Here is a 20223-nt window from a genome sequence, read left to right as displayed (position 1 = left end):
AAGAGGGGTTTGTAGCTTACCAAGGCTTCAAATACTCTAGGTAATTATGGGTGTTAGTCAAACTCTAAGAAATTCACAAGCCTACAAAAAAAATAGCCATGAGCATTGGGTTCTTGAAATCAAACAACTGAAGGAATGTTAAGTGGTTTTGCTTTTCTCTGCTTTAATCAAACTTTGATATACAGTACGTGTGTTTGTTTGAGTGGGTATTTGGTATGTAAATATAATAATTTAAAAGAACTAGTTCAATATCCTCTGTAATTTAATTATTTTCTAATTGTTTAATAGAACATTATGAAATTTCTTTTTCTTTTCTTTTTTTCTTTTTTCTTTTTTTTTTTTTTTTGCTTTTTCATGACAGTGTTTCACTGTATAGCCCTGGCTGTTCTAGAACTCACTTTGTAGACCAGGCTGGCCTTGAACTCAGAAATCTGCCTGCCTCTGCCTCCCATGTGCTGGGATTAAAGACATGTGCCACCATGCCCAGCTTATGAAATCTCCTTTTTAGAAATTGTATAAGATTAATTGAATTTGTTATCAGTAAAATGTGGGTAGCATTGCTCACATATATACTGACTATTGGCTTCTATTTGCAAAAGCATCATCTTTTCAGACTTAGAATTAAAAAATGTTTATGGTAAGGTGATAAATTATTCCATGTTGCTTCACAGTATTTTATGAACAATGAGATATTAACACACACACATTATATATCATGCAAATCTCAGTCAGTAAATATTCTTGGATTTTACGACTATTCTTGATGTGGAGTCATCCTATGAGAATATGATGAGTATCAGTAAAATGTACTGACTTTTACATGAGTCTATCAAAATTGTTTTCGATTTTGGAATTAAATTGCTAATTCTTTAAATTCTTGAATGATCCTTCTATATCTCATTGTTACTTACTGTGTTTAGAAAAGTTTTACCAATGCTAATAAAAAGAACATCAATATCCTTATTGCCTCATAGTTTATTAATCTTTATAACTATTTTCTAGGTATATTCAACTATATATGCAAATTTAAATAATCATTCTATAAAATAACTCATGCTCATTACTCCCCTGTATTTTTCAAATTCCTTTTATAAATGTCCTTTCACTTATTTAAAGTTCTTTTCCTCATTGTTCTTCACAGTCTTAGTTGATTAATGAAGGCTTACACACTCACTTTACAATGGGCACCTTGCCTTCTCTATAGTATGTCATACATTCCTAGCTTAATATTTTGTCAAGGAAGATTTTAATCACATTATTTCTATATTAATATATTACCTTAAAATAACAGAGAGAGAGAGAGAGAGAGAGAGAGAGAGAGAGAGAGAGAGAGAGAGAAGTAAACTTCCCTGACCATAAAATCTGCTCTTAAAAAAATATTGTTTATTTAACAAATCCTAGTGCCATTTGGTGAGAGTGACTTGTGAATTGTTAATCAAGAAGACTCAAAGCCACTCACCAAATAGTACAGACTCTTGCCATTACACTTGGCTGTCTAGCATAACTATATTGCAAGAATCTACTGATGAAAGTACCTGTAATTTGAGTGTATGATATAGAGGAATCAAGCTAGAAATCACCTAGTATGATCTTTCTTTTTTTTTCCATTGGATATTTTGTTTATATTTCAAATGTTATCCCCTTTCTAGTTTTCCCTTCTCTCCCATCTCCCCTTACTCTGCTTCTATGACAGTGCTCCTCCACCCACTCACCCATTCAACACCCTAGCACTCCTCTACAAGCCTTCACAGGACCAAGGGCCTCCATTAATGCCAGATAAAGCCCCTTTAGCTCCTTCAGTCCTTCCCCTAACTCCTCCATTGGGGTTCCTGTGTTCAGTACGATGGTTGACAGTGAGCTACCACATCTATATTGGTCAGGATCTGGCATAGCTTTTCAGGAGACAGCTGTATCCTGCTCCTGATAGCAAGCACTTGGCATCAGCAATAGTGTCTGGGTTATGTGTCTGCATGTGGGATGGATCCCAAGGTGGGGCAGTCTCTGGATGGCCTTTCCTTCGGTCTCTGCTCCACTCATTATCCCTGTATTACCTTTAGACAAGAGCAGTTCTGTGTTAAAATTTTGGAGATGCATGGGTGGCCCCATTCTACAACTGGAGGGCCATGCCTAAGCTCTGGATATAGTCTCTACAGGCTCTTCCTCCCCTTTGTAGGGAATTACAGCTAATGTAATCCCTGTGGGATCTTGCATGGTCATGTTTACTGGCATCTGGGATTACCTGGTTGCAACCTCCTGTTCCCCATGCCCCATTGCTACATTCTTCTGTTCAATTTCCTGACACTGTACATCTCCTCCATCCCCTCCCATATCAGATTCTTCCCCTTGTTTTCCCCTCCCCCTCCTCTCTTCCTACCAAGTCTTTCCCACCTCTACATCTATTGATTATTTTTTGTTGTTGTTGTTGTTTTTCCCCTTTCTAAGTAGGTCTGAATCATCCACTCTTTGGTCTTGCTTCCTCTTGAGCTTCTGTTGGTTAGCTTTAATACCACTTGAGGATGCTATTCCAACTGGTTAGGAAGAAGAAGCACTAATAATTGTTGGCTGTGAGCTGAATAACGTACAAGACCCTAGGTTATGCCACATGAAATAATGTCACAAGTGTTATTGGAGTAACCAACTGCCATCTCTATTGATATGCCCCAAGAGTAGGGAATTAATGCCCGGTAGTGTAAACCTGCTCAAAAACCTATTGCAAGATGATGATAGGCATTAAGTGGAACCTGAGCACCGTTACTTAGCAAATTTACATAGAACTTTCTAAAAATTTGTATTTATAATCATGGACAAACACTGATCTTGATCTTCATCAAAGATGTTTGTCTTTTCATTTTACTGTGGTGAATTATGAAACCCATGACTTCCCAAGATGCTAACATTAAATGACAGATAAGTAATTGTCTCTCATTGAAGAAAGGGGGCATACAGAACATAAAAGAAAGCAGAGAGGGAAACAGGTTTTGAACTGTCAGTTCTTGTTCAAATCATAGCCATGTCACAAACTCACAACACCTATGGATGTTTACACAGGTCTGCAAAGTAATGAGCCATTCAACAGTCAGACCCGGACAGAGGAAGGACTTAGGAGTATTAACCATTGAACTATTGGCTAAAGGTACACTCACAAAAAAGTAGAAGTATTGTCTTTAGGTATGCAACAACTGGTGACTCCACAGTGATCTAATAGGTACTTTTAATCCAATCAAGCAGATGTAAATTGCTAAACTAATGAGCCACAAAATAAAACCCAAAGTCATGAATCTAAATAAAGGAGAGTTACAGAGCAAACCTGTTTCTGGGGAGGACTTGGGCATAGAATATTTACAATACCTTATATACATGTATGAAATTGTTAATTAAACTTAATAAGAATAAATTTTTAAACAAGTTTGTATAGTATTATTTCATTTTTTTATGTTGTAATTACAGGGTGTTCTCCAGAAAAAGAACAAAGAAACATCTATTTTTACCATATTGTGCATAAGGAAATTTTCTTTGATTTGTTATTTTCTGATTTGTTGCTAACATCTGTTAAATTTAAATTGTTAAAAAATCATTTGTTCTGGCAAGGATTGCTTTGAAGGTTTTAACTGTTTTAAGTTCAATACCTGTTCTTCTCTTTATAAAAGATAAAAGGGAAGTTATTTTAAGGGCAATTGTGTATAAATTTGGTGTTGGTGGATTTGGTGAAAATATCAATCTTAAAGTCAGAAACTGTACCTGGTTGGAGTTTTAGAGAAGTTGTAATTTTATCTTTAGGCTCCCACTTGCAATTTATGACTTCAACAGCTTCAATGGAAATTACAGCTTGAAGCCCACATGGTGCACTTTATTTTCTATTCTTAAAACTTGAGGGGGTAAGGGAGAGCTAAATTCATGGCAGGAAAGCCACTGTTGTTAGACTGAAGCTAGAAAATAAAGTTTCTGGGAACTCAATTTAATAAAATAACCTCATAAGAATCCTATTCTATTTCTTTTGTCTACTTAACCCATTTTCCAGATCTATTTCCCAATATCATCATTTACAGTTAGAATTTGAAAAATTCCAGTTTTGTATTCAGAAAATTCATATTAAAGAGTACATTGCAACATGGAGTCTAATTGCTTAACAGTCAATTAGGCATCCTGAACCTAAACACTAGAAATTTTGCAGCTTCCAGTGATATATTTTAAGAGTAAAACTTGCAAATAACTACTTTTTAGATACTAGGAAAAGTGATACAAGTTCTGGTTGTCTTGATTCATGTCTGTGTTTAAAACTAATTTATTGTATCACAGGGTCTACTTGACCTGGAGAGCCACAGGAGGGAATTTTTATCATTCATCTCTACTGATTCAATTAGCTCTGTGTTTCTTTAAAGATAACAAAAATTCCCCTGAAGAATTAATGTTGTCATCAATTTTGGAAATATAATAATTTAATCAGAATTTATTAGAATAATAACAGCAATAAAACCCTCAATACTTAGGCTAAGAAAAAACAGGTAATTCAAAATACTGGTTTACGAGCCGAGCGTGATGGCACACACCTTTAATCCCAGCACTCGGGAGGCAGAGGCAGGCGGATTTCTGAGTTTGAGGACAGCCTGGTCTACAAAGTGAGTTCCAGGACAGACAAGGCTGTACAGAGAAACCCTGCCTCGAAAAACCAAAAATAATAATAATAATAATAATAATAAAAAATACTGGTTTACTACTCTTGAGTGGGCATTTATAGATTTTCTAGTGAGAGGAAATTAAAATTATTTTTTCCATGTGAGTGTTTTATAATGCTCAGTCTGCTACTATGGTCAATGTCACCTGACCAGCATTTTCAAAAACAGCTGTATGAAGTTGCTGGTAAATTTTGTCATACCATATTCATAGCAGGCTTTTTCTTACTATATCCTTATTTGGAGAAAGGAAACAAATCCTCTCTAGAACTGTTAGTTTTCATTTATAAACTTTAGAAATGTATCCACTAGAACTCAGGTTAGAGGACACAATCACCTTCCAAAGTTTTTACCTATAAATCCCTACTTATTGACTTATAAGTTACAAAAGAAAGTTTGAGGTGAGAAATTATTATTCTATAGAAATAAGCCCACCTAAAACTTAAGTTAAAGTTGGTATATATTTCCTCCTTCTTNGCACAGCAAAATATAACTATGCCGTAAAAGTGTTTCAAACAAAGCTGGGAAGATAGCTCAGGGACTAAAATGTTACCTACCAGCCCTGATTATCTCAGGTCAGTATCTAAAAGGCAGAAAGTACTCCAAAACATTGTCCTCCTATTGTCAGTCTTGAGTCTTAGCATGAACACACACACACACACACACACACACACACACACACACACACATACACACACACACACACACACACACACACACACACACACATACACATACACATACACACACATGCACACACACAAATAGAGGCTATACACACATTGAGAAATCGAACACACATGTAGATACTCACATAGATACACTGTCATTTACACATGCATGTGGACAGATGTTTGCATGAACAGAAACACACACATACATTAATAATTAATTAAAATTATTATCTTTAATTAATTAATTTTACATTCCATATTTATCATATTTAACACTGCCTCCCTCCATTCTGCTACAGCTCCAAAACCCATACCTCCTCCCCACCTCCCTGTCTCAACATGAATGTCCCTACCACCAATGCCATCTAACCTCTAAACTCCCTAGGGCCTCTAGTCTCTTGAAAGTTAAGTGCATCATCTCTGAATGAACACAGACCTGGTAATCCTCTACTGTATGTGTGTTGGAGGCCTCATATCACCTAGTGTATGCTACCTGTTTGGTGGTCCAGTGTTTGAGAGATCTCAGGGGTCCAGATTAATTGAGACTGCTGGTCCTCCTACAGGCTTGCCCTCCTCAGGTTCTTTCAGTCTTTCCCTAATTTAACAACAGGGGTCAGCTGCCTCTGTCCATTGGTTGGGTATAACTATCTACCTCTGACTTTCAGCTGCTTGTTGGGTTTTCTGGAGTGTGCTAGGTCCTTTTTTGTGAGTGCTCATAGCCTTAGGAATAGTGTCAGGCAGAAAAGAAGGTCCAGTGACAGACCCAAAGAGGGATCCAGAGCAAGGGGAGGTCCCAAGGCCTGACACTATTACTGAGGCTATGGAGCTCTCAGAAAATTTATTTTCAAATATGAAACTATCCAAGATACAACGACATAGGCAGCTTCATTCAGGGTAAATGCTTAGATAATCTTTCTGGAAAGGAATAGAAAATATGAGATGCTTCTGCTAAGAATTTGAAAACCTTCTGGCATGTATTTTCGAAGGGTATAACACAAACACATTTATTTTACAAACATAGGAAGGAATTGAAGCATCCTTAAGTAATAGGGTTTATTAAACACAGAACATTTACTAAGGACAATGTGAAGAACCATATTTAAAATTACCCTCAAGAGACTGGAGACCCCAGGGAGTGGGGAGGTCTGGTGGGGTGAGGGGTGGGGAGAATATTCTCATGGAGACAGGAGCAGAAAAAAAAAAAGAAAAGAAAAAAGTAAAATCATTACAGTGGGGGTAAAGTGACTCATTCTGTAATCCTAGTACTTGCAAGGCTGAGCCTGCAAGGTTACTATGAGTTACACAGTGAATAGCAAGCAAGATTAAGCTATAATCTCTTAAAGAATCAAAGTCATAATAATAATAATAGAACACTAACTACAGAAGAATTTCTTATGAAATACTAAGCAGGCTGGGCAGTGGTGGTGCACGCCTTTAATACCAGCACTTGAGAGGCCAGAGGCAGGCAGATTTCTGAGTTCAAGGGCTTCCTGGTCTACACAGTGAGTTCCATGACAGCCAGGGCTATATAGAGAAACCCTGTCTTGAAAAACAAAAAAAAAGCTGGGCGTGGTGGCACATGCCTTTAATCCCAGCACTCAGGAGGTAGAGGCAGGCAGATTTCTGAGTTCGAGGCCAGCCTGGTCTACAAAGTGAGTTCCAGGACAGCCAGAGCTAACAGCGAAACCCTGTCTCATAAACAAAAACAAACAAAAAAAACAAAAAACAAAAAAAACACCAAAAAACAAAAACAAAAAATGGAAGGGAGGAAGGAAGGAAGGAAGGAAGGAGAAAGGAAAAAGAAAAAGAAATATGGTCCACAAAATTGCAAACAGCAGAAAGTTACAAATTCTAAAACAAACAAACAAAAACAACAACAACAAAAATAACAACCAACCAATCAAATGAACAAACAAGAAAACAGAATGAAGGTCCAATCAATCACATGTAAGTTCTTGGTTACCCTGTCACCCTGTTTCTGTTTTTGCTTTTGCTTTCACATGGGTATGTGGCTTCAATAAAACTCATTTTCAACTTACTTTGCAATTTTGGTCCATTTGTCATATCTGTATTTTTATTAAACAAGCATTACTACTCACTTATTTGTTTAACTATTGCTTTTTTAAAAAAATATGATTCAATATGATTTGCTTGAAGTTAGATAACACTTAGAAAGATCTCATTATTTTCTGGTCACCATCAGGCACTACTAGTTACTTAAATGTAATACCATAGTAACCAATCCCCAATATGGTATAAAATTTTCCTACTCACTGCTGGACTAAATTTAAAACACAGGGGTGGCTTCATCTTAGGGTACATTTTGCATTACATCAAGATTTACTAATTCATATGTAGCAACACTGAGTATCATTTCACAGTAATATTCCCTGGAATGAGCCAACCCTCTCCCTGGACAGCTCCTATATTTAAGGGTTGCTTCTCCATGTATAAATGTTCTAGCCTTTGGAAGCAAGCTGACTTGGCCCTACTACCCTATAAGACAAGGCTGGATGGTTTCCCTGGATCCACTTCATTCCTAGGAGTAGTTTTACAGTGATTTCATTTTGTCAGTGGGAAGTATATGTGTTCTGACTAAAATGGTTTTTGCTACCTGTATACTGTGCCCTGAATGCTTATGTGCTCCCCAATTCATGCTGAAATACCCCCCAGATGATGATTTTAAGAAAGAGAACCTGTGGGAGGTGATAGAGCCATAACCATGAAGCCCCTAGTGAACCACTTATTGACCTTATCAAACAGAACTGAGACACACATGTTATGCCCTTTCCATGCTGGGAAACAGTGAAAGAAGAGGGTCACAAATGAGGGAGAGACTTCATTTAGCATTCATTCCTCTCATGTTTTCATTTGAGACTTTCAACCTCTAGGGCTATAAAAATTAAATACCTGCTGTTTATAAACACACTATTTTTATTATTGTAGTACTCCAAATGTGTGTGTATATATACACACATATGTGTTTTATATATGTATATATATGCATACTCACATATTCACATATGCATATATGTAACATAATTTTCCCTGTCCAATTACAGGCTTCTTGTTGTATTAATATATAAAGTGATACACATACATGCATACACACACACACACACACACACAGAGGTATTTAATATGTATTTAATATGTCACTAGGTAAGATCCAGAAACAAAGGCACGGAGATAGATGAACAGTGTTCCTTGTGAAACTTTAGCCAGGTACTCTGGAAGAAAGGCAGTGACACAGTAATTTAGGGAGTAAAGAAGAGACACTTGGACATCCTGTCAGCTGACTTTGGGCACATGTCTGACATTAATGTGTGTATGTATATTGGGTCAGGTATACCATTTCAGGGGCAACATCCCTGAAAAATGATTCTCCCTTCATCAGAAGTCATCATTATCTTCTTGGATGAGGGGTGGAGTGTCAGGAGCCCCTCCCTCAGTTGCTTTTTAATTTGGGCTATCTTTATCTTGTGCAGGTTTTCTGAAGGTAATCAAAGCTGCTGTGAGTTCAAGTGTTCAGCTTAGCTACTGTGCCCTAAAAATACTGTCTTGCTACCCCACTCTGGTTCTTATACTCTCTCTGCCTCCCTCACCCAAGATGAGGGGGAAAAGCTATGGCACAAACATTCTATTCAGAGCTGGCACTCCACAGTCTCTTATTTGCTTAGAGACTGGTCTTTTTTTAGACCTCGCTGTTGTTATGAACTTCACAAAGAAGTTATTTTTTTAAGGAGTGGGAAAGGTATTAACCCATAGGTCTAAAGATAGTACTGCTAGGACAACTTATTATGAGTCCAATTTAGCAAAATGATAGTATTTGATTTTCCCCCATAACCAATGACCCAGCCACCATGGAGGTTAGGGCATAGTGGTACCAGACATGATTTTCTATTTTGTGCAGTGACTTTAAATCCACTAAGATAGTGATTGATTATTCCCAAAACAGCTTTGTCACTCCCATGTGAGTGGACATATTTTGACAAGCTAGTGGTTACCAGAGATGGGGTGAGATTGATGATTATTTCCTATCCAGTAGTTTACATAGCAACTCATGGTACTACAAAAGCTGGCCAGTTGGGATCATGCTTTCAGGACTGTGCAAGCCATGATTCTCTATGTCCTCCTACTCGGTATATGGTTTCTTGGCCAATAGGGTCTTATCATCAAATAGTGGAGTGCAACTTTGAGCAGTATCTTGTAAAGTTTGGAAGGTCTATGAAAACACCATGACACACAACTCAAAAATAAGTAATCAATACTGGCAGAGCCTTTGATATGATTGTTTATCGTGTCTATTACATTTCTTCCTCAATGACAGGTTAAACTCCCTTTATATGTGTACATGTACATATTATAGGAAGTGTCTGTAGTACAAGCATTTGCATATGGCATTTTCAGAGGTCTTTAATGGTGTTTTCCCTTTCCCCAGAATTAACCCCACTTTCTTTTCTTGCCTCATTTAATACTCCTTTTTCATTATTCTGACTTCGCCACAATCTGTTTTGTTATCTACTATTTCAAACCAATCCCTCAGTGCTCAGAACACAGGAGGTAAAGGGAACTTTTGCTCTTGCTTATTTGTATAGACACAAATAACAAAATTATTCATTTATAGTTAAAATTTCATAAATAATAGAATATTGTTCAAGCAGTCTACAGTGCACCATTTTATTAGAAAACCAGTACTCAAAATCATAGATTCAGGGTTGTAACAATTTAACTAACTCACTGAAGTTTGAACAGAAAATAACCTAACTCCTTTACTTTTAGTTGTATAAATATATTATTTTTATTAATCTTAAAAGAAAAAGCAATCTTCTAGATTGTATTTCTCTCCACAACGTTTATCCTTGTGGATTAATATTAAGGCTCAGTTACTTGCGTTGTAGAGTTATTTGAGAATTATTGCCCATTAATAGGTCCCAGCTTGAAGCATGTTTTTCTCCCACTTTGCATCTACTGCACTAACTCTTCCCTGAGTCCACAGTTTATGGTGTGAAGGGAATTAATGGCAAGTCTTTATTTATCATAGAGGTTTTCAATGGAAGATATCACATCTCTGGTTGCATCTTTTTCTGCTTTTTTTTTTTTCTTGTGCTAAGTCTCTAGGGTTGTTGACTATGAAATGAGCCAGACATGTTACCAGACCCAAGGGAAATAGCAGAGAATTGGGTCTGAGTTAGGAAAATTTACCAAATGAATACAACATTTTCCTTTTTATATACAAAGACATGTCAGTGCTCAAAACAAACATTATGTTATTTCCCTGGATATTTTATTTAACTATCACTAGAGCCTGTTTTGTTTTTGTACTCATATTAATTAAAAATGAGATTCAATAATACCCACTGGTCCCTTTGAATACGAAGAATGAGAAGCTGAACAGCTGAAAAGTTTTCTATATATTAAAGGATACATAAAACACAAACATTTGCAACATCAGGACCTGAAAGTATCAATTTCTAATCATTGTTTGATTTCCCCATCTATAAATAATTTTGACTTCAAAAGTTTTTTCAAAATTCTTCCTTTAAAGGTTATTTTGTTACTTTTATATATATATATATATATATATATATATATATATATATATATATAAAATTTAAATATATGTATATTTATACATAATATGCATGTAATTTAAATATATGTATATTTGTACATAATATATAAATATATGTATTTAGTGTTTGTGTATAAATACATATGTATACATGTGTATATAACCACACACACTCACTTCTTAATGTGCTAACATCTCTCTTCAACTAATTGGAAATTAACAAGTTTCAGATGGTTCAAATATTTTGTCTAGATTTGTTCTCAGTAGTGCTAAGGAGACAGAGTTTTTATTAATATCTTACTAATAATTCTTACTAGTAAATTAATTTAGAATGATATTAAAGCAGTCAGCAACCCTTGTTCTAACAACACAGAGGCAATGCACAATAAAGAACAAAACACTCTCAAGTTTTCTATATTTATTACCTATTACTATGTATTTTCAATATTCTTTGCCCAAGTATAGGGCTTAGATGAACATTAAATTCTATCTGATCTATTCTTCACCTAGTATTTAAGCATGATAATGGGCATTAAGTATTTGTCTCCCAAAGAGGAGTTTGAGATTCTTATTAAAATCCCTGGCTCACACCCATAGCTCATATTTACAAGCAAAGTAGTTAGTAAGTATTAGAAGCAAACTTAGCTCATTAGTTGGACATGGTAACTAAAGCTGAAATTTAATATGTAATATATATTACAATAGTCTCTGGGCATGGTTAGTAGTATATTGCTTCTCTGATCAACTCATTACAAATATCTTTCCCATCTAGAGTTAGACATTTAAACTTCTTGATTATTGCCCTTTAATTGCCCTAATTTAACAACAGGCCTTTAGTCTTGTCTTTGAATAAGACACTGTACCCAGTGATTCTGATCTGAACTGCTATTGTCTTTATTAATGTGTAGTTTCCTTGAAAGAAAGTGTCTGTGTGGGAAGGGAAGCCATTTTGGGAGAGCAAGTTGCCATCAGACAAGGACCTAAGAAAGACCTCTTTGAAGAAGCGTTTCCCTTGGGGAAAAATCCAAATAGAATGTAGTGGCACAGATATGAAGGTCACATAAGCACTGGTTTCTGTGAAGATATCTATGTCTTAAACAAGACCCAGTTGATGTCCTCATATGACATCTTCTACAGGGAAATCCTCTGATATTTAAGTTGTTTCTTTGCACGTCTGTTGCAATAATCATGCCTACATTCATAATGAAATTTAAACATTGCAGAAGAAGACTACAGACGCTTTTCATAAATATGAAATGGTATGACTCTCGATGTAACCACACTATGTTGAAGAAGGAGACATTTGGCTCTACTGGAGTGTAAAAGTACACATCAACTACTGATAAAGCTGTTTAGGGCTTAGAAAAAAAAACAACAACAACAACAAAAAAAAAAACAAATAAAAAAAAAACAGTCAGTAGAATTTCCTATGCTATCAGGACATTAGCTGAATTCCCAGGACCTAACCCAACACCCAATGTGATGATAGTGTTTAATCCTCCTGCTGAGGATAAGGACAACTGGAGCTTTGTAGCTCAGGGGACATCTGTCTAGTCTATTTGGCAAGCATTTGTACAGTGAGAGACGACTTGTAGATGGAGACCAAACTCTGGAAGACCTGACAAGCAGTTGAAAAAGTTGCAGATATTTGCACCCAACAAATGGAAGCAGCAACTGATACCTGTTGTTAAATGAGGGAAGGCTGAAAAAAGCTGAGGAGAAGGGCAATCCTTTACCAGGACCAACAATCTCAATTAATCTGGACCCCTGAGATCACTTAAACACTGGACCACCAAACAGGCAGCATGCACCAGCTGATATGAGGCCCCCAACACACATACAGTAGAGGACTGCCTGGTGTGTGTTCATTCAGATATGATATACCTATCCCTCAAGAGACTGAGGCCAAGGAAGTTTAGAGGTCAGGTGGGATGGGGGTGGGGACATCCACGTGGATACAGGGGCAGGGGGAGGAGGTATGGGATGTGGAACAGTATGAGGGTGGACAGGGGTGGGTGGGAAATAAAATATGGAGTGTAAATTAATTAGTTAATTGATTTTTAAAAACTAACACCAAAAAAAAATTTAAAATGTAAACTGCATTCTGAAGGATGTTGATATTTTTCTAGAAAAGAAATAATTCCATAGGCCTATTTCTGATATACAGAAATCGCATTATGTCTACGACTAACAATGTCAGAGGCTAAAATATAACTTCTGTTTACTCATTCATTTTCCTCTCCATAAATTTTCACAAAATATGACTTAATTCAGTGTTATGAGTGTTATAGTGTCACACAAACGAAAAGCATTTCAAGTGGAAATGACCCTCAGCAGAGATAATGAGAATTGCTCACATCATATTATTTGTACTTGAAAAAACAATGATTATGTAGCAAATGCAATTGCCTTTCCTAGGTGGCAGAATGAATTAACATTCATGTGAATTTATCTCCACCTTGGTCTGTGACTGTAGTTAGATGACTTTGAAATTCTTAATTGTAGGGTATATTCTTACTCCACATCTGTGTGGAGTGCCATCAAAAAATGTATTTAGCTTTTACAAATAGATTTTTTGATTACATGAGCATTTCATACAGTGTACTTTTTATAACTTTTAGTCCAGCCATTACCCTTCCTTGTCCCCGTTCCATAGTCCCTTATCCCATTCCTCCTCCCCCTGTCTCTAAGAGAATGTTGCCCCCCTCCAGTCCTCCAGACTCCCCAGGCCTCAAGTCTCTAGAGAGTTAGGTGTATCTTCTCTTGCTGAAGCCAGGGCAGGCAGTTCTCTGGCATATATGTCTCTGGGCCTTAGGACCAGCTCATGTACGCTACCTGGTTGGTGGCTAGTACATCCTATTCCTGACTCCTTGCTTCTCTACCTCATTCCCCAAGTTCCAACTCCATTCATCTATGTCAGAGTTTATCCAGTCATTTCAACTTTTGCTCCATAGTGTTTTCCATCGTTTCATTACCTATTTTATTTGTCTCTACCCTGATTTTTATTATTTTCTTCATCTGTTTGCTTTTGATTTTCATTCTTCATCTGTTTAACTTTGCTTACTTCTCTTAATTTATTTAAGTGGAAATGTAGATTACTTGTGAAATTTCTTTAAATGTAGATATTTACAGAACAATGTTTCCCTGCAATGTAATTTTCTCTGCACCTTAAAAGTTCTTATGTATTCTATATTACTTTTAGTTTTATGCCCAGTTATTTTCTGATTTCCATTATAAATATTCAGGAATGTCATTTGGTACTGATTTCTAATTTAATTGGATTCTAGAAGGAAAATATAGTTTATATCATTTAAATATTTTAAATAGATTAAGGCTTGTACTCTGGTATAGAATATGATTATCTTAAAGAATGTTCCATGTGTGTTTTCAAAATTAAGTGTTTTCTCAATGTTAGGTTAAGTTCTCCATAACCAGTTTTAAACTTCCATGAGCTCAAATTGGCATACAAAGAGGATCAACTTCTCTGTTTCTTTGTTTTCACCTACCGCATTGATTATTAAAACTAGAACATTGAAACCATTAATACAATTATTGATTAGTGTTTTCCCTTTCCCTGGTCAATTTTATTTCACAAGTTTGTTGACTGGATGTGAATGTAGGATTTACTGTTTTTGGTCTTCTAGATAGAATGCCTCGTCACACCAGCATCTTCATAGCATCTTTTAGCTATACTTTAATTCAGTACTTTTAATATAATTAAAGTAATTTGACCACTTTGTTCGAGCCATCTCCTCATTTTCTACAGCTATACTTTCTATTGTTTGGATCTGTTTTGCTTTCACTTTTAAATTTATGTTTTGTTTGTTTTTAATTTTATCACCTCCACTCAATGTGGTCCTCTATTGCACCTGCTCATGTAGTCAACATTTATTTCATATTTTAATGTTCCATTTGTTAATTTGGCTACCTCAGAGTCATATTTAGTTGGTATAGGTTCCTTAGTGTTCAAAAACTCTGTTTTGTTTGCCTTGGAAGGTTAGATATTTAAATATTTTCTGTATTAGCTTTGGAGATATATGTGTCTTTCTTGGAGACTCCAAGTTTCAGGGAATTTACTTGCTAGTTTATAAACACACTCGGTTAAGACATTACATTTTAGGCATTCTCATTCTCTGGTCTTCTCTGAGTCATTCAGCATATAGAACACACGATTTTCTAAAGGTTCTTGTCTTCTCGATGGATTACTACATTAAACTTGATGCTTTCCTGCCATTTTGTTTGCAGAGTACCAATGACTTCTAATGAGTCTCTACAAAGATTTTCTTTCTTTTATTAATACCTTTATGTGTGGAATTCTCTAGTTTCTGTTTAAATAAAATCAGTCCATTGCTGAGTTGAGGAATTCATTGTTTACAAGGGGAAAAAAATCACTCGGGGTAAGTATTCACACCACTTGTAGTTGGATATGTAACCTGGGAATGTTTTTCCTGAAGGGAAACAATTTTCCTATAATGGGCACCTATGGGGGAAATATCTGTGCTTCATGCATAGGGGTCACTTCCCAAGAAGTGAGATAGCTATAAAGTGTATAGTTGTTAGACAGGTGGTCTTGTCTGTCAGCTTGTAGTGAGGTAACGAATATACTTTATGCAAAGGGGCTGGATCAAGCAGGGCAATGAGAAATAGCAGGCTACATTTTTCAATGTAATCTTTAAACAGAGAGTTGGTTCTTAGCGGAGAAAGTCACTCCACCATACCTTATTAAGTGCTACATAACTTGGTTGGGCTACACAAAGCAGGTTATTGCAAACTTCTTACTAAAATGGCTGCCAAACTCTTACTCAGAAGCTCCACCATTTAAAGAACTATAAATAACAACAACCAAAGCACATATAATAAAGCAATAAAAAGTTTTATGTCAATAAAGTGATATAACATCTGGTCACATTAATGTTATCATCCAATGTGCACATCCCTACTTCTGCCCTCCACAACACTAATGTCTGATTTTAATAAGTAATGTGATACTTTTTTATGATTCATCTTGGAAGCTGAATCTTTGCTATGTACACATATGTGTAGAGGTTTGATATACACTGGTTTCAAATCTATATAGTTTTATTAATGTTGTAGCATTTTCTATGTATGTTCTTAAGGCTATATTAATTATATATATTTATTAGATTTAGGTTATATTTATTATATATAGTCTTATAAATATTTTAGGTTTGTGTGAAGATGTGTGTTGTGTATATATGTATTCATCTGTGTATGTGCATATATGTATTAAAATATCCATGTATACACATGTGTGTGGAGGTCAGAGGTTGGTGTAAAATGACTATCTTGGGAACTTTCCACCTTATTTTAAAAGACTTCTTTTATCATCAAACCTGTATCTTGCATGGTTGTTTGGACTAAATAGCCTGGAACTTCCTGGATATATCTGTTTCTGTCTATTTGGAAATGGGGTTAAATATGCACATTACCACAGTTAAATTTTATTTGGGTGGGTTCTGACATCAAGTCTTAATGACTGTGTGGCTACCCAACTTCTGAGCCACCTCATGAACCATTTCCTTAATGTTTATACTGGAGTTTGAAACATTTCTTTCCATAAGACTTAAACACTTCTGGAGTATTATTGTATCTATTAATGTCTAGTGAACATAGGATATAATATGCATTAAGTTAGTAGTTTGATATGAATATATAATTTAGCTATGACACACTGTGGAGAAATAGACAACAGAGATGTACTGCACTCCAGAAATATTTCTGCTTACAACCTGAAAATATTTCTACATACAGGAATTGTTCCTCAAGAACTTACTTCGTACTTAAAACAAATTGTTCTTAGTGACTTTGGAAAGGTTAGTTAACTTTAAAATAAGATGCAATTCTTATAAAAAAAAAAAAAAGCCCTATAGTTGCTCAAATTTTGTTGTGTTTGTACTTCAGAGAGGCACCAATCATGGTTGGCTATAATTGCATTTTCTAATGTTAGAACATGGATTTATTGACAGTGAGCCAGTTGTAACTACCAATTTCTTCCCCTGTTGTTGGGACAACTCAAGACCAGGCCATATTTAGAGGATTTTATTATAGCTCACTGAAAATGGCTTACCGTGTTTTTGAGAAAATAGGATAGAGTGTCAGATGCTTTTCTGTTAATATGTGAGCTAGTTCCATAGTTTAAACCTTCTGTAAAATCAGAAATAATTTAGAAACAGTGTGCAGAATAAACATGTTGCATGAACTTGAAAATGTTGATATAAACCCTTATCTCACTGCAACCAGCTCCTAGTTCCACTACACACATATTTTCAATATGTTCAAGGCTACTATTAACCACTTGGAAACTAGGAGTAAAGGGGGTGGTTAATAAGACTGGAGCCAAAAGCAACATGAAACTAATAAGGGATCTCAATTTGTCAAATGTGTGTAACTGTTAGCCAAACACTATTTTAAATGGTTTTAATGGTCCAGTGTGCATTGTAGACAAGTTCCTGAGTTATTTTAACCTACGTGCTGACAATTTATGTGGGTTTCTACCTACTAATTTATAAGCCTACTCAAAGAACCAATGCATACATATGCCTTTGCATTCTTTATGAGCACGTTACAGAATTCTATTATTGATACGACTTGGTAACCACCTCAAGGTAACTCACGTCTCTCATATTTGGCCACTTATCAGATTGTCCTGAAATTGATCTCTTTAAAACAGTCAACAGATATTCTCAGATGTGCAGTGTAAACCTTATATAATAAAGGTTGAAAAAGAGCAGAGGAACTCTGTGTAAGGTCTCTCAGTCCCAAATCATTTGCTCAGAGTTCAGTCAGAGGATGAACAAGGTTTTTGGGGGGTGGGGATTAATGTGTTCTACAATGCTATTTGCCCAGAAGGCCCATATAGCTCTATGCTAGTTGGAGCTACAAGGTGAGAGAAGAGAACTGACAACTGGCAGGCCATCCCATCAGGTAATGAGTCAGCAGTGTCTGCTTTGTTACTACTCACCACAGGGAATCATTATAATATGCAAGTTGCTTTATTGGGTGTAAATCTTAAATGGCTTAAGACAGGTTTTTAGAGGTAGCTTAACTTTGAATCATCCTATACTTACTAAGAAAAAGTAAGAATTACTATCATTTAGCTTGGGAATGAGACCTCTGTTCAATGCAGAAATAGCAATGCCTACTGAGACTAAATTACTAGCAAGTAAGTCTTCTAATTTAGAGGTAAGTTTACAGCAGAGACATAGCAAAGATTTGTCTTTAACAATATGAGCTGAGATATGGTTAGTTTGTAATCAAACTACAATCATTTAAGAGGACTGTCTACCTCTACTTAACAATTGTACTATCTTTGATTGGTTAGTTTGGGCGTTAAATAGTTGTCTAGTGCACCATCCAGTTGCTGAGAATTAAGTCTGATTTTAATACTTTCAAGTGAGTAGAAATTATTTGGAAGCTAATGTGATTAAGTTCATGTTTGCAGAACAGTAAAAGTTTGATCTCTTACAAAACCTAAACTTAGTTTCTCCTCTACTAAAAAAAGATGAAGGCATAAATATTTAATTGATATATTATTAATTGTTCAACAAATGAGTGATGGCAAACACATCTCTCCTGATGTATATATGATACATATAACAGTATCATATTAATGTATCTTATTTACATAAATATTATTTATCATGTTTTAAGTATTAAATTGTAATGACATTTTTTCATAAACTAAATTATGATGTCATGTATAATAACATACTATTTGACATGAGATATACACATATACATAAGTATAAGTAAGTTTATATATGTGCATGTATTTGTAGGACATGTGTAGAGCATATTTTTTATATTATATATATGCATATATATCATTATGTAAATATGAAGACAGTAAAACGTATACAGTAAGACTGAGAGTAATACACAGTAAAGACAATGAAATCAGTTGACTTATGAAAGCAACATAATGACATTTAGAAATGTCAAACTTACATAAGCAAAAGAATAAAACAACAGGAGAGATCAGAGGAAACACCATTGATGAGTTCATAAAAATTTATATGAAGTCAGATGACAAAGAAACAAAATAAACCTGGTAGAAAATCAAGTAGAAAAGAAGAAATGATTTGAGCAAGAATAAGAGTGATAAGTGAATCACGTTATTGAGTTTTCTAAACCCCTTGAAGCATATAATGGCCTTAAAGTTTTCTTAAGTTTATCAACCATTCAATAAAATAGATGCAATCAAATTTTATTACATTTTCTAAGTTGGAGTGAAGAAACATTTGAATTGTTAAATGTCTCAGATGTATCTATTCTGAAGTTTCTACAAAGATGAAAATTAATTGATTTATACAGTTCTTTTGTGAGAATCTTTACAGTGGATTCTAAAATGGAAAGCAGTTCCTGTTGGTAATAACTTAAACTAATTATATTTACAAAGAAAACCACAATGCTGTACAAAATTGCTTGAATGGAATCTCAATCAGCTTCAACATCCTCAGAGATGTTGGAGAACAGTGAATACCCCAGAAATAAGAAGGAAGCTTGAAGGCTCCAGTGCATGTGAAAACAATAGGTGAAAACATGGAAATTAAATCACTGTAAGTAGAATAACAATGATAGGCAGAGATGCCCCCCTAAGATGTCCATGTGAAGTCTCCAGTTACATCCTGTAATGGCTAATTCATTAGACAGTCTATATAACATTGTTTTCTTCTAATATTTAATGGAAATATTTCTCTATGAAGCTGTGTCCAGGAATTACTTCTCTGCTTTCTTGAGTTAAAGTGAATACAGGAGTGTCCTTTTCAAATATTTGCAAGTAGTTATCAATATATGTAAGCCATAAGAGTAATACAAAAACATTTTTCATTTCACATCACTTTTCTGCTTCTCTCTTATCCAATAAGCATGCTTACAATCCATGTTCTTGATGTTTCTCTATTATTCTTTCATACAGGAAAGTGATATGATATTATTAATGATCCTTACACCTGAACTTGTAATTAACTATGTGTTAAAGGAATATTAATTTAATTATTTAAGAAATGCCTGTTTTCTTCAAATTCATTATCTATAAGGTCATGGGTAACTTTAAACATTTAAGTACCATAGTTTGAGAAGTGTTTTATTGCTCCTCCCACAATCATATACATTTTAACAATGAAAATCATGAATCTTCTACCCAAAGGCAGTTTTGGGCAGAGTCAGGCTAAGTACCAAAATAAACCACACCAATGTCTCAAAAGCTGAAGAAAAAAAAAGCACTTTTTTTTTTTTTTCACATTGTGGACAGAGACTTCTACAATTGTTAGCATTCTACCCG

This window comes from Mus pahari, chromosome 7, assembly GCF_900095145.1.
Source record: "Mus pahari chromosome 7, PAHARI_EIJ_v1.1, whole genome shotgun sequence".
NCBI classification, from domain to species: Eukaryota; Metazoa; Chordata; class Mammalia; order Rodentia; family Muridae; genus Mus; species Mus pahari.
Note: the sequence above shows the minus strand (reverse complement) of the source record.